Below are 12,331 nucleotides of genomic sequence, written 5' to 3' on the forward strand. Positions count from 1 at the left end.
AAAGGTGACAAAAAAGCAAGCAATACGAAAACTGTGGCTAATTCTACAAATCCTACCAAAAGTAAAAATGCTAAAAATATGTCCTCTCAGGGCGAAAACAAAGGAGACAAAACAACGAGAAATACAACAACTGAAGCCAATTCTGCCGCTGATCATAGTAAAGTGACCGTAAAAACTGCTACAGTAGTAGAAAATGTCAAAACTACGACTGATGGAGGTTTGAAAAAAGTTGGAGAAACAGCAAACAAGACCAATGATGTTGACAACCAAGTTGAGGACAAAAACGCCAGAAAAAGCGCAAAAAATGTTGAGCCAAACACCACCACAGTTAAAACTAAACTAGTCGATGAAACGACAGAAAGTGTTTTGAAGTTCGAGTTTGTGGATAACAAGAAAGACACAGGTTTGTCAAGTTGGGGAAATACCCCACTTATTGTCGGTGTTTGCTGCGGTTTCCTGGTGATTTCCGTTGTCATTGGAGTAATTGTTTGGCGCAAGAAGTTTGTTTTGAATATTTTTTATTTTTTTTAACTAAAACTTTAATGGTAAAAGTAAAGAATGCTTCGAAGTCCCTTAGATGCTGAATGAATAGTTATTAATTTAAACTTGCGCAATACTTTCGAGAAATAAAAGTAAATGTTTTAAGTTTTTATACTTAATATTAGAATATTTTGTCAACTTATTTAGTTTTAAAATATAGTTTAGTACTCATACTGCTTTACTTATAGCACTTAAAAATAAAATAATTTTCTATTTTTTCAATAAGTTTAATAACATCAAGAAAAACGATAAGTTTTGCAAAAATAATTACTAGATTTGTAGAAGGTCATCGTTTTGAAATTAAAGTTGATTAACAAAAAAACAACTTTAACGATAATATGGATATTAAAACTAATCAATTTTATTTCATCTCTACAGAAAGTCAAATGAAAGAAAAAATATAAGAAAAAATGATGACTTAGAAATGAACACTGCAATGATGGGGAAAACAGTTAATCTTTATTTTGTTATGTTTTTTAAAATTTATCAAAAAGCTTAAGTTATTTTAAAGTTTAAGTAAAAAAAAATTTTTTTTAAATGTTCAATCTTAAAGAAAGGAAAAAAGTTTTAATTACTTTTATACTTGGAACAAAAAACAGATTTACTTGCTCGGCTAATTTGTTACGAGGACTATACAGTCGTTGTTGAGTTGAATTAAAACGTTTAATAAAGCTAAAGATTTTTAATAGGTTTTATACCAATAAAAATACTAAAGTAAAGTAAATTAAATAAAGTAAAAACTAATAAGCTTTAGTTTTTGATAAAATTGAATACCAAGGCTTTTTTTATATGCCAAACTTGTATAAAAATTAGTTTAATTAAGAACATACTAAGGTATTTACTAACTTTCTCTATGTTTTTGAAGTATAATACTTACTTTATGTGATGTTTAACTTTTATTTCTAATGTTTACATAATAAAAACATGTTTTTCAGGAAAGTAAACCCCATTTTTCCAAAAGTTCACCGAAATAGCAACATCATGTGATCAGCAGTAGTGAAAAGATATTTATAAAACTAAGCTGTTTTTATTATTAGTTTATAAAATACTTCGTGTTATTTTCTCGTTTTGGTTTATCAAATATATTGTTTTGTTTTTACTTCTAAATTTTCTAACGAAAACGAAAATGTTTTTTTTCTAGTTACAAAGCTAAATGTTTTCACTACTGTTTTATAAGCTTCTAAAATCAATATTAAAACAGATTTAGATAAATGAAATTGTCTTGATAATCAATTAAAAGTTTTAGAAGTATTTTAATAAGCAAAATGTTTTAGATTAGAAACATAAAAGCTTCTAATAATAATATTAAAACAGTTTTAGAAAAAAGGAACTGTTATTGATGATCATTTAAAATTTTTATAAATCGTAATTAAGAACAAGGTTTTAATTTAGAAATATATAAATAAAGTATTTTTATATTGTTTTTTGTTTTTATAATTAGTACTTTAAGAATACTAATATTTAACTGGTTTTGTTTAAAAATTGAGGTTTTTGTTATTTTTTATATTTTGAATTAACTTATTTGTTTATTTATTACTGTTTTTGATCATAAAACTTAAAAATGGTAACATCATAAGTTTTAAAAATCTAAAAGATAAGGTTTTTGTTAGTACTTTATGAACTATTATCACAGTCGCTAAATAAGTAGATTTCTATTTACATTTTCCGTATTCTCAGTATTAAAAACTTCCTAACAGCTAAACACTTGGTATAACCTATAAATACCTTTGACCTATAAGGAAATAAAAAAAAGAATGGAAACTAATACGAATATGCAAATTTCATTTTTAGACACTAAAATAACTAGAAATATATGAAAACTACTTTGCTTAGTGTTTATTTTTTTTTCTCAGTACTACAAACTTCCAAGCAGTTAAATACTTGGTATGACCTAGAATTACCTTTAACCTAAACGGAAATAAATAAAAGAAGAAAACTAAAATTGAAAAATTTCACAATTTTTATTTTTAAATCCAAAAAAACAAAACTACAAGTGTAAAAAATCTACTTTGCTCACTATTTACTGGAAGTACGCTTAGAACGATGTCTAGTGGTTCGACTTATTTTGATTACTTTTCATGTAGTACGTTTGTTCTAATATTTTAGACTTTTATAAACTTTTAGAAAAGAAATTAAGATTAAATGTTTGAAACATTAATCAGTGCAAAAGTTTAATTATTGTTTGCTTGCTGATAATACAAGCAAAATTATAAGTAGATTTAGTGATATAAAAACAGTAGAACACTAGCTAATAGTTTTATACAACATGTTTATAACAGTTTAAATTTTGCAATCAAGTGTTATTTGCTTATTATTTATACCAGTCTTTATAATAATTCATCAAACTAACACTTATCTGTTAAAAACTCATCTTTTAAGCCGTAAGTCAGTTTATAAACAGAAATTTATTAATTTTTACAATGATGCAAAGTTAGCACTACAGTTTTTTTATATTAAATATTTGTACAGAATATTTTGTTTTAATGGAAAATAATTAACTACGAAATCAAAATTTAAACTTATGCTTAATTAAAAGATAAACTTTCAGCAGAACGGTCTTGAAGTACTGAGTATATTTTTTTTAAAAAACTTATATACTAACTTTTTGCATAATTTTAAAAAAAAAAGTTAAACTAGATAAATAGCTAAAATAACTTATAGTAACAGCTTTGTTGATAAATATATTAAAATAGCCTAGCTTGAAATAGTCTTTTATTTTTACTAAAACGTATCAGAATATAAATTAAGGTATATAAAAATCTTAATTTTAACTATAATAAAAAGAATATAGTGTATCTATATCTTTCTATTAATAAATCTAGGTTAGGGTTTACTTAAATAGTTTTTTATACCTGTACCTAAAATAATATTTTTCAACAAGAAGTTGTCAACCTGACAATAAAATGTTCTTCAAACTTCTAGTAGCTTTTTATTTGGTATCTACAGCTTTTTCTGGTTAGTTAGTTTTAATGAGATTTTCTATAAAAAACTAGTAGTTAATTTTAACAATTAAATATTTTTTATTCATTTATAATACACCAAAAAGTGTAGTTAATAAGTTTTGAACTTTAAATACTTGCCTACTTTAAAATACTTATAGCTAAACATTATTTTGAGTATTCTTATTTTAATCTGTTTGAAAAACACATAGACTAACCACAACTTATAGCTTTCTTCCAAAGGCTTGTGAGTAAATGAAAGCTATACATGCATTTCACGTTTATGCATTTTATTTGTTTAAAATTGCTTCAATCCTTTTAGAAACAATGTATGTTAAATTACAAATGTTCGAATATTTAAAGCCCAGTTCAGAATAATCCCAAAATACCTTAACAAAACAATAAAAAACGCATTTCTGTTATTCTACTTGAATAAGATTTATATAAGTACTGACGAGGTTTTTGATCATTACTAAGTTTACTTTTAAAAGTATTAGAAGCATAAACTGTGTCAATTACCCACTAGAAGTAAATATCTTTGTATATTGTTTTCAATAAATCAAAAAATATAACAAAAACGCATAATTTTTACACTTTATTTTGTTTTGTTTCAAACAGAATGTCAGTTAGGAACGAACATCAAATGCAAGTTCTCATGCTTCCCCAGTGACAACGAGAAGATTTGTGAAATCAGCATGAATGAGTATGTCATCTGTGGGGATTGTGTTGAGCCTACGACAGCCTTGCCAACAACTTTAGAGGGTTCTACCGTCCACGAAGGCGCAAAAGAACCAAAGTTTTCAACCGCAAAAGCTTCTTCTAGTAAACTATCATCTAGTGTTGAAAATAAAAAGACTAAACGTAGTTCTAGCAGCAAACCAAAAAAAGATTCTCTAATTACTGCTACTTCTGGAAAAAACGTAAATGGCAAAACTACGGCAACGAAAAATGAAAGGAAAGGTGACAAAATAACAGAAAATACAACAAATGAAGCTAATTCTGCCGCACAGTATGACAAAGTCCCCTCAAAAACTGCTACTGTAGGTAAAACTGTCAAAACTACAACATTTGAAGGTGTGAAAAAAGGTAAAGAAACAGTTGAAAATAACGATATTGACAATGAAGATGACGATAAAAACTCCGGCAGAAGTACTGACATGTTAGGCCCAAATCAACCCACAGTTAAAACTAAAATAGGTAATGAAACGACAGAGAGCATTTTTAAGTATGAACCTACGGACAAGAATGACGAAGCTGCATTAAGTTGGGGGAATACCCCAGTAGTTGTCGGTGTTTGCTGCGGTTTCCTGGTGATTTCCGTTGTCATTGGAGTAATTATTTGGCGCAAGAAGTTTGTTTTAAATTTATTTTATTTTTTTTAGTTAGAAGTTTAATGTAACTGTTATTAAACGACAAAAAGCGCTCAAAGTATTTGGTTATAGGACCTGGTGCACGAAAAAAATCATTCAGCTATTGTGTCGTACACCACAGATCCCTTTTAACTCCTTGTACAGAACATGATGTTATACATTAATGATAAATTAATAAATGTTTCGTAGTACCAAGACACTAAATAAGTATTTATATTAGTTTAATTTGCTTAATGCTTTTAAAATGTGGAAAAAAAAAGCTAACTAGTTTATTCTTACTTTTAAAAGTTAATTTTAAACAGCTAGTTTTCTAAAGTAATTTTTAACTTACATCTACTAATATGTAGAACTTTAAAAAACAAAATTGCAATTAATTATTTAGTTAATAGCATTATAAAAAACTATAAATTTTTGCTAAAATATAATTAGTTACTAAATTTATATAAAGTCATTTTTAAATTTACAATTGGTTACCTCAAAATTAAAAGTTTAAAAACTTTAATGAATATCAAAACTAAACAGTATTGTTTCATCTTTACAGAAAGTTCGTAAAAAGAAACAATAAAAGAAAAAACAATGACTTATATATGTTGCCGCGATGAGAAAATTTTAGTTAGGTTTGTAAAACTATAATACTTACAGATTACCTCAAAATTTGAATTATTTTAAAAAAGGTAAAAGTTGATAACTTCCAATGGATAATCTTATCAAAAGTAGAACAATTTGTACGTTAAATTCGTTTAGAAAAAATCAAACACAACTTTACTAACAAGATTAATGTGTTAGAGCTAATCTCTAAAGTTTTCTTGACTTGAATAACTTGACCAGTTACTCATTTAAGTTTTTGATAAAACTAGTCATTTTAAAGAGTTTTATTAAAAGTTATATTATCGACCGCTAAATACTGGAGTTTTCTATCTGTTATAAATAAATAAACGTGTATATTAACTTGATAGCGAAAATACTTTAGAATTAAAACAAATATGTTTTACAGGAAAAAATACCCTAGCTGTCCGACAGTTTAACAAAATCACAGCTTCATGTAATCAACAGTTTAGAATTCTTTTCGAAACTAAGCTACTTTAATTTGTATCGTACGTTTCTTGTTTTTTTATCGTTCTAGCATTTTTAGATTTGTCAAACCTTTTGCTAATAAAAACTGCCACTGAAACATTTTTATTTCTATATTTAAAAAGCTAAGTGTTCTTGGTACCAGTTTAAAAGCTTAAAAAATAAATAATCAAATCGGTTTTCGAAAAAAAAAATGCTGATGATAATAAAAATGAAGTTTTATGAAAAGTAGCAAATAAAAACTTGTAGTTTTTAGTTTAAAAAAGTTTATTTGTGTGATTATTCTTTTTTGATAGTAAGTATTAAAAAAATATAAAATAAATTTTTTTTTAATGTTCTCAAAAACTCGTATGTTAGTTTACTGATTCACCACACAATTAACCAAAAATGTATATAGTATAAATAAAATCTAAAACACATAACAAAATTTTTTATAAACGTTTTATGAACTATACTCACAGTCGCTAGACTTGCAGATAACTGCTTGAAACTGTTTGCTCGTTATATTTTAAAAGTACATAACCGTAGCATGTTTTATTTTTCAAAAAAAATATAAATAACTTAAGTTTTAACCTTTAGTTTAAATCTTTTAACTTTGCGCTAAAAAAAAAAAAATTAACTTTATTTAGGTTTTTTTTATTTAGAATAACTACAGTGAGCATGCTAGTTAAAAATTTATAATCATTGCTTACGATGTAATAATAAATTAAAGTTTTAGTAGACCAAGTAGAACAATTTACTTCTTGTAATTTTGATAAAATTTTAAAGACTATAAAACAAAAAATACCGTCTATTGTAGATAAAAAAACCACAAGTTTTCTATTAATTTTTTTCAAATAACTCCATTTAGTTTTTTTATCTTAAACATTCAGTAATGTTTAAAAACATCTGCGTACATCAATTAATTCAAAAAAAACTTTTAAATAAACTGAGTTTTAAAAATAAACTGACCTACATCTTATTATAAACAAATAGAGTTTTGTAAACTAAAATTATAAATAGGCAATATAAATATAGAAAAAGCGGTTAATTTTTACTTTTGCTGTATAAAAAGCTTGTCAAAATTGTTTTACGCTTAAGTTTTAATCCGTTTTAATAAAAGTTAAATATCAGTTTAAATTAGTAATTAATAAGTATCAACTAAAACAACAATAAAAAGTATGTATAGTTGTTGTGCATACAGGTTTTCTTTTCTTAATATTCTTACACGCCATATAATTTTACGTAAAAACTTACTTTAATTAAGTTTCTATGAAACAGTACTATCAGTGCTAAAGTTAGTGTAAAATTGTTTTCACATTTAACTGCGTTGATAACCAGTTCTTTTGAAATAATCTAATAATAAGTTAATTACAAAGATGAGCTTGTCAACACACACAGTAAAAATTTTAACCTCGTTAAAATTTAACTTCTTTTTTAAACAGTTATTTTTTAGCTCAGCTCAGTTCTCAGTAAAAAGAGATAGTTTTAAAAAATTTTATAAACTATTAATGTGTTAAAAAAATGTTCATTGGAAAATTTTGAAACACTAGTTAAGAAACACTTTTTAGTTAAACTTAACAAATATATATAATTTGATATTAGAAAACTACAATAGACAAATAAAAACTAAAACATACTAAATAGTTTGAAAACGAACTATATTAGTATAAAACGTATTTAACAGTTTTAATATTTTGTGTTCATTATCAAATTTATCATAAACTAAAATAATTTATATTAAAACAAAAACTTAAAACTAAACTGCAGTAGCTTTCAAATCAAAAGTATTCGTTTGAAAAACATTATTTAAACTATTAATAGTTAAAAAAGTGCTAAACTAATTTTGAACTTTAAGTAAAACTATATTACTGTTTTCAATTATATAATTTGTACTTAATACTTCATTATTGTTCTAATAATTAAATCAAGCTTAAAGGCTTTAATTTCAGAGAATTATTAAAAGCATAATTAAGTCCATAAAATTGTTTGTTGCTTAATTAGTTGTATATAAAATATTTAGCAAAAATCAAGTTTGTTTTGTCAAAATGAAAATTTATCATTGAAGTTAAGTTGTGTTTAAACTACTACACTTAGTTTAGTCTAAATAGTTTTAGTTTAACAAGTTTTCGTGTTTTGAACTTCAAAACAATTTTAATAAAACTTTAGCTGTGTTTGAGCAGTTTTAAAATGTAGTTTACTTTGAAACGAGAATTTTGCATTTTTTACAACAGGTTTTATGAATTTAAATACTAATTTAATTACTAAAACTTATGTACATTTACGAAAAAAAGCAAGTTAAATACAATTTTGAACTTTGTTTAAAATTTAATTGATATGTTAGATTAATGGTGTAAATTTACTGTTTTATTTTTTTTGTTTTAAAATTATGCATCCTCTATTTTTTTATACTATTTTTAAAACATAGAGCTTTTACTAACTTTGAAAGATAAAACTGCTTACAAAACTTTGAAAACTAAAGAAAGAATAAAAGCAATTAAATTAATAAAGCTTCATTTTTTTTTTTCAATAAGCCAAATATCATTTTATTTGTTCTTTTCAACAAAAAATTAAACCACTAAACTTGGAAAAAATGCTACAAGGTTACTTTACCTTTGCCCTATAAGGAATTGAGTTTTAGTAAGGTAGTTTTAAGTAAAAGCAAAAAAATTCTTTAACCGAAAAATATAATTTGAAAGTTGCAATTTTTTTTTGTACTTCAGAAAAAAGAAGTGTTTTGAAGTTTATAATCTTCAGTACTACAGCTTTTAAAAAATAAACTTTTGTTATTTTGTTTGTATTTTTTTATTAATGTGAGTAGTCTAATCAAAACATAAAAAAAATTTACCAACATTTAAAGTATATTTTATTATTATAAAAAAAAGTTAAAAGTCTAAATTTTTATAATAAGCAAGCAAAAAAAAAACGTTTTAATTGTGTACTGTCAGTAATAGATAATTGTTTATTCTTATTTTACACAAAATGGTAGACATAACATATTTTGTCAAGCTAAGGTGTTTTGTTTATTGACAACATATATTTTTGACCTTATGCAACAAACAATAACACCTAACTGTTAGAAAAATATTAGTATGTGTTAGAGTTTTTCAAATTTGATATTTAGTATAAAACTTTGTTATTAAAGGCTTTTTAGAAAATAAAACTTAATTTATAACTTTGTTTTAGTTGCTAAGTATAATTTATAAATATTATATAATACTAGTTCAGTTATAAATAAACGAATGGAAGTTTTTAATTTGTTTTAAGTTTAAACAAAATATTTAAAGTTCAGTTTATTTTGAAATTAAGTTTTAAATTAAGGAAAAAACTAAACATGCTTTTAATAAACAAGCATTCAACAAGTTACAACAAAAAAAAAAGAATTTTGAAAGAGATATAATTAACTTTGAATAGTTAGTGGTATGTATTATTAAAACAGTTAGTGTTAAGTGCTTTTTATTACAACTTCGAAATTTCTACCAAGTTGCTTAACAATGGTAAAAATAGTTTTGTTGCAAAAAAATGCAGAAGTTCTAACAACTTAGTGTCAAACATCACATACAAGTATAACACTTTATAACATTGAAGCGGGTTATTTTCTATTTAATTAGTTTAATAGTAAAACAATTAAAAACAATCTGAACTTATTTTTACTTGTAAAATTTTTATTGTCTGTAAACTTTTAATTATCTTTGACACCTTGATTAGTAGATATTTAAAACTTTTATTAATACTATTGCTTTTTACTATAGTTTCAATTATTTTACGCTTGTATAATTTTACGAGTATTAAACGATCTTTATATGTTTTGAAAGAAGCATTAGCTAAATTTTACACTTAGAGACCTACATAAATGTCATAGTTCGTTTTCATAAGAATTGATATTTTTATACATGTTGTTGAGATTTTATTTTTACATGAACTAAATTGAGAAAAAGTCGATAAAAAGTACAAGTTTTAGTTAAGTTTATTTTTTAAATTTTCTTACTTTTAAACCAGATAATTTTATTTTCATAAAACTTTTATAAATAGTAAATCGTTGTAGTAATTTTTCTTTACAGGTAGCAAAGAAAAAATTACTTATGAAAATTAGTTGTTTTATAAAAATATTCTTAATCTGGTATCTGGTAGCAACTGTGGTATCTAGTTAGTTATAAAAAATACATTATTTGTTTTTTTTTTAATTTAATAAACGAAATCTATGTTTTATAGTTAATTTAAATTATGTTTATATTGATTTTTAAACTACTTTTGCTTTTGTTTGTGTTATTTATTTAACATTATTTTAAATGAGTTTATAAATTTTTGTTGCCAACTATAAATAAACAGTTGTATTCCTAACTTAAAGGAAATTTTTTAATGGTGAAATATGTTTGTATTGTTTTTTAGATTTGTTTAACCGTATATATTAAATTTTATTGTAACTATTCCAACAAACAACTATAACTAATAAAATATATTTCTATTTGTTGAGTATTGATAATACGACAAATAGTTTTTATTTGAATTCATTATACATAGTTTTGACACTTCATTGGTAATTCTGTAACATTTATCTAAATTTTTAAAAAAATAAATATACTTTGTAAATCTTAGCTTATAATAACTTAAAAAACGATTCTTTTCTGTAACTGTTATATTAACTTTTGTAATTTATAGGTGAACGTGAAGTTGTTTTCGTATTTATTTTCTTAATGTTTATTTTTAATCAAAAGGTGAACGCGAAGTTTTGCCACCACCCGAGGAATACGACGAGTATCAACCTCTTCCTGAGAAAGAAGATATTCCTCCGCCATTAGAAGGAGAAGAGGAATACCACGGGGATCCCCGAAACAAAGACAAGACTCCAGATGACGAGGTTGACGAGAATTTCCAAGACGAAGATTTTCTACATGACAACGCTCGACCTAAAATTTTAGAAAATCAACCTGAACCGGTAGTTTTCCAGCCTGAAACCAAAGATAATCAACCTGTAAATGAAGGTACTTCACCTGAAACTGGAGGAATTCCACCTGAGACTAAAAGTTCACCATCTTTAATCAAAAACACTGGTCCTGAACCGGTAGATGGTCCACCTAAAGATTTAGATACTCTGTCTGAAAACAAAAACCTGCAACAATATCAAAATAAAGATGTTCATCCTTCTGGAGTCGTTAAAAATTTTCACCTACTTGAGAACTCGACAAACGCCTCTAAAGAAAAGGTCAGCGCAGTTGAAAAAATCCCGCAGTTGACGGGACTTACCATCGAGAAACTCCCTACAAAGGTTAAAAAAGCAAAGATTAACGATGTCGTTATCTCGTTTGGGCCTACTCCAACTGTTTATGATGAAATCGAAATAACTGTTGGAAACAGAACCGATAAAGAAGGAGAGAACAAAGTTTTGAAGACTGACGGTAATGAGGCGAAAGAAGAGAGTGAACATGCTGCTGATGACACAATTAAAAGTAATTTGTTACTGTTTACTAATAAGTAGTCTTAGCTAAGCATATACGTTTAGTTTAACAGCTTGCTTTTGTTATTAGATTAATAAAACTTGTAAAAAACCATAAATAAAACAAATTCTACTTGACATACCGTCTTAAGATGATGTGTAGATTTTTTAAAACTGATATGAATTTATGTGTTATTTTTTTTATTATTAGTTATTTTTTAAGTGCGGGAAGTTTGTATTAAAATTGTTTGTTTTACTAAACATTAACTATATAACTAAAGTTAAGACTATACAAAATATATTTATCAACAAGAACGAAACATTTTAGTAATATTTTTAAGCGCACTCAAATTCCTTAAAAGTAACGTTGCTTAAAGCACATTCATAAAAACTTTTTATCTTTTTAACTTGGTTTTAGTTCTTTATAACAACTTTTACATACATTTAAAATTTAAAGATTTATTTTGAGTTGCGTACAATTTATTTCAGTCGTAAGTTGTTTCCAATAACTTAGTCTGCATATATGACGTCATAAAACACCAAATTCCCCTATAATGAAGCAAGTTTTTATCGACAGGTAGCTCCGTAACAACGAAACCAAACATGTTAACCACAATAACTAATATTGATTACAAATCAGCTGATATGAACAACAAAACAGCTGATATGAACAACAAAACAGCTGATATAGATAACAAAACAGCTGATACGGATACTAGGACAGCTAATATGGTTACCACGACAAATTATATGGTTTCCATGACAACTGATATGGTTGCCAAGACAGCTGATGTAGAAAACAAGACAGCTGTCATGGATACAACGACAACTGAAATGGTTACTGCGACAAATTGTATGGTTATCATGACAGCTGATATTGATAAAAATACAACTGATATGATTACTAAAACAACTGATACAGTTACGCCAAGAACAAATATTGTTATTAAGGCAGCTAATATGAATACTAATACATCTGAAAATGATATCATAGAAAC

This window comes from Thalia democratica, chromosome 4, assembly GCF_965202585.1.
Source record: "Thalia democratica chromosome 4, ktThaDemo2.hap1.1, whole genome shotgun sequence".
Classification (NCBI taxonomy): Eukaryota; Metazoa; Chordata; class Thaliacea; order Salpida; family Salpidae; genus Thalia; species Thalia democratica.